The 4,681-nt window shown below is 44.2% G+C and overlaps 1 long non-coding RNA gene across 1 annotated transcript; it reads right to left on the bottom strand.

Moving 5' to 3' along the window:
* Positions 1–440: 440 nt before the first annotated feature.
* Positions 441–2,508, bottom strand: LOC141021541 (uncharacterized). Its single transcript, XR_012182869.1, has 2 exons — positions 1,889–2,508; positions 441–824 (listed from the first exon to the last, which is right to left on the bottom strand). It is a non-coding gene; the product is annotated as an uncharacterized lncRNA (long non-coding RNA).
* Positions 2,509–4,681: the final 2,173 nt, after the last annotated feature.

Here is a 4,681-nt window from a genome sequence, read left to right on the forward strand (position 1 = left end):
GCTGCTAAGATTCCATTGCAGAAGAAAAAACCGATGGCTGAAACTGCTCGGTTTATTAAAGAAAAACCGGACGAAAACCTCTACGAAGGACACACCGCGCCTAGCCAAACTAGGTCTAAGCACTACATGGCATACACAAGCGCCAAAGAGCCAAGCAAACACTCAGTTCATCGTGTTCCGCTTGTCCACGATACTCCTTATTCTTTGATCTGAACTAAGGATGGCAATGGATCGGGTTCGGCTCTGGTTGAACGATATCAAATCCATATCCAAATCCATGAAGACATTGTGTGCCCGTCCATAAAAATATCCATGGGCAAAAAATTATGTCCATATCCAAACCCGATGAGTATCCATCGGGTTCTCTTAACACGTATACATAAAACATAGCACAACATTCACATAAGCTCCCAAGTTCTCACCAAATGACATAGCAAAAGTGCACAAGATCAAATGAGCTCTTAGATTCTCACAAAATGACATAGGACAAGTTTACATCACCAAATAAGCTCTCAGATTCTCACAAAATGATGTAACATCAAATAAACATAAGTTCACAATTATCCGTCCTCGCAGAATGACATAGAAATAAAACAAGATCATTTCTCAATCTTGATTTCTCACAAAATGGCATAGAACAACATCAAGTAAGCACATGTAATACCATGCATCATCTTCCATTCTTCACCTCAATCTTCTAGGCATCATCTTCAGGCTTCTGTTATGTTGGGCTCCCTACAGAGTTAACATTTCCAGGGCTAACGGCAGCAGGGCCTTACGCTCCGGAAGCGGATCCTCTAACATCCTCAAGGGATGTCACGAAGCTACAGTGAAATGCGTGTGTAAAGCAAAGGAGGAATGTCAGGGTACTGTAGCAACTACTGTGCGCATTTACTGTAGCACGTAAAAAAATCACAAACTAATTTTATTGCACCATAATTTTGTTTGTATGTAATTTTTGTAAATTTATACAGTAGATTTGTAATTTGCAAATTAATTATAATCATTTTAGGCTTAACCATATGGATATGAAGAAGGGATGTCACGGTTACTGTAGCTTACGTGACATCCCTTAAGGATGTTAGAGGATCCAGTTGGTTCCTTATGCTCCACCATGAGAAGCTACTGAGTTGTACATGCAAAAAAAGTAACAATCTTCAGTTTCAGTTAAAGTGATCCAAGGTACATAATGTGTAAACTGTATCAATTTGGAAATATTGTAATCTCTAAATCGTAGTGAATGGTCACTACGAACCTAAATTAATTACTCTATCTTTTTTCTTTTATGGATAAGATAGAACTGCCTAGATTACACGTCAGATTCTATGAATCTTAATCATTCACAATCCTATAGATTAAAATACACTGAGATGTGGTAAAACCTAATACTAATTAACATGCATAGCTACAGACCACGCCATGTATCCAAATATGATATGTGCTCATTTGGTAACCAACGAAAATTTACCTAATTCTATAAATATCTTCCAGTTACTACTGTAAGCTGCAAAAAAAATTGGATTTGCAGACATACATGAGAGGTATTCATCAGGAAACAAAAAAATTACTACTGCTGAAATTACCACTGTAAACTGAAAGAAATACAGTACTTAATTTCAGACATACATGAAAGGGATTCACAGAACAAAAAATCTACTACTGCCCCAATCACTACTATAAACTGAAGAAATACTTAACTTGCTGACATACATGAGAGGGATTCCGGAACAAAAAATTACTACTGCTCCAAATACTACTGTAAAATGAAAGAAATACTTAATTTGCAGACATACATGAGAGGGATTCAGGGAAGAAGCACAACTTGCACACCCACGTACAGGAACACCAGCCGTACATGAGAGAGATTCAGGGAACAAAAGAAACTCACCCTGAACGCCGGCTGTTTGTTGTGTTCATCACCTCCTTGGCAGCGTCATGGTCCTCTTCTGGGCCTGCGCTCATCGACCGGCACTTCGGTGCTGCCGTGCTCCTGGTCCTGCGCGCAGCAACGCTGTTGTAGGTCGCGCTGCTCCGCATAGGTGTGCTCTGCATCGCAGCTCAGAGACTTGCGCCGCCCGCTGTTGTATGTGTGTGCGAGAAGAAGTCGAGACGGAGGGTCGAGGGGATTTGGAGTTGGGCTGCGACTGTACAATGGCATTGAATGCTGAAGTGTTGCATGCCTGCGCCATATGTAGAGGTAAAAGCTGGCGGCGCCGGCGGCTGCATCTAGGGCTGCGTGAGTAGTAGGCCGAGGACATGGAGATGGTCTGGTGATTAATGGTGAGTCGTTGAAGGAGGAGATACAAAGAATAAGAAGAGGCAGAGTAAGTTACGGTGGGGACTGAGGAGGGATTGTACACTTTATTTTTTTTCCTCTTTATAAATAAAAAATACATTGAAACATGGGATAGCGGGGATCACTGAATTTTGACACACATGTCATACTATCGGGTCGGTTTCGGGTATATCCATGGATACATAATTATATCCATGCCCTATCCACGAGTAATCAGGTCGGATTCGGGTGCTGTCCATGGACGTAAAAATGTATCCAAACCCTATCCATTCGGGTCGGATATCCACGGGTACCCATGTCCATGGATAAAATTGCCATCCTTAATCTGAACGCTCTTATATTTCTATAGAGAGATATATATGGCATGACGCTAGATAGTGGCAGAGTGGAAATGTCAATTAACTTGGTAAGCACAGGGTTGGGTTTGGTGTGCAGGGTTAGATCGATATATGCACCAAACACATGCATCAGGCCATCGTCCTCGAAATCACGTCACATTAACTAACGAAACTTGCGAGATACGACTGGATATAATGCATGGTACTCCGGAGTAGCTCGACTGGCTTGCAGCAATAAGTGCCTCGAATTCTCTATGGTCGTCACGTCCATGTCCGGTTCAAGGTCGGAGAAGTGATGTGAAGTGCGGTTGTTTTCCAAAGTGTCAAACCAGCGCTCTTTCACTGACTAGTCTCCGCTCGTCCTGTTCCGTCTCGTCTGCCAGCGAACCAGATCACAACCCTCAGTTTCGCATCGCTCTGGTGAAAGATGCGCGCACCCGGTCTACTCCTCACCCGGCCGGAAGCTGGCCTGCACCTTTGTCGTCGTTCTACGCCGCGTACGCGGACGTGGCAGCCGGCCATGGCCGACACGCTTCACGGGGTCGACGAGACCAGGAGGAATGAGAACCCCTAGAGAGGGCCGTACGTGCAGTGTTTTCGCCGAAGAAAAAAGAAAGGAGTTTCCCTCGCGGAAAAGAAAGAAATATTCTAGGGAGGCCGACCTTGATCGATCAGGCGTCACGTCATGCATGATGCCGCGGCGTGCGGAGGAGACTAGAGGGGACGATCGTGATCGATTGTGGAGGCTGGCACTAATTACGATGGACATCGGGTCGTTGGCGGTTGGCCATGCACCGCACCGCACTTCGCTTCTCCGACCTTGAACCGGACATGGACGTGACGACCATAGAGAATTCGAGGCACTTATTGCTGCAACCCGGCAAGGCTAGCTACTCCGGAGTAGTACCATGCATTATCCAGTCGTATTTCGCAAGTTTCGTTAGTTAATGTGACGTGATTTCGAGGATGATGGCCTAATGCATGTGTTTGGTGCACATATCGATCTAACCCTGCACGTATAAATGCCTTCGTAGATTCTAGATTACTGGGCTTTAACCTTATCTCAGATTGTACCAACTTACGGCGTTCAGTACATCGTTTTATTTCCATTATTATTAGTGTTGCACAGAAAATCGTCATCTCGTGCAAAAAGAAAATACATTCTATAGACGATTTATTTTTAAACATCAAGTATTCCCTGTAAGCTATAAGAGCATCTACAGCAAGACATAGCAAATTTAGGTCCTCAGACGCCCACCAACGCGCCCGCGTCCGCGGGCACTGCCCGAGCACGCCTCATATATTGGCTTCCACATCCGCGTCCCTTATATCCGAAACCTCAACAACGCTCCATAAAACACAATCTAACACGTAGTTCATCGGATCAACATTTCATCGCTGGACAAAAGAAGCATAGTTCATCGAAATTCAACGGCGGACAGTGCAAATTCATACTACAAACTACTTAAAACATAGATAAAATATAAATAGAACGGGAAATGGCGGAGGAAATCATCATTTCCTTGCCGACCCCTTCCTCTTTCGATCATCGGCGCGGTTGTGCCCCTCCTCCATGTAGGCGTCGGCGTGCAGAGGTGCATCGTCGTCGGAGCTGGAGGTGGAGTCGTCCGTCCGATCTTCTTATACGCGCAAAATATCGTATTTGAATTGTCCATTTGTTGATTTTTTTATGTAGCAATTGCACTTGTTTTAGAACCCTGCTGACTGCTTTATCCTAGCAAGATTTCTATAAAAGCAATCTCACGAAGCAAAAATGAGCTATACATGACGACCCGTAGGTATTTAAGGAATACACAGACTTAGAAACTTTACGCTTGGGTGCATACCAATTTTTGTTGGTTGCGTCCATCTTCTTATGAAGAGGCTGGGCATTCGCTTAGTGCGGTTGTATAAGCTTTGATATAATGATTGGATGAACATGTTCTTTATTGCAGCTCCTGATAGCTTGTTTGCGTTCAGGTCAAGGCCCCAAAGCCAAATCTTGGACGCGCGCAGTTGCCTCGAGGAACATGGCATCTCTGCATCT

The sequence above is a fragment of the Aegilops tauschii genome, chromosome 1 (genome assembly GCF_002575655.3).
Source record: "Aegilops tauschii subsp. strangulata cultivar AL8/78 chromosome 1, Aet v6.0, whole genome shotgun sequence".
NCBI lineage: Eukaryota > Viridiplantae > Streptophyta > Magnoliopsida > Poales > Poaceae > Aegilops > Aegilops tauschii.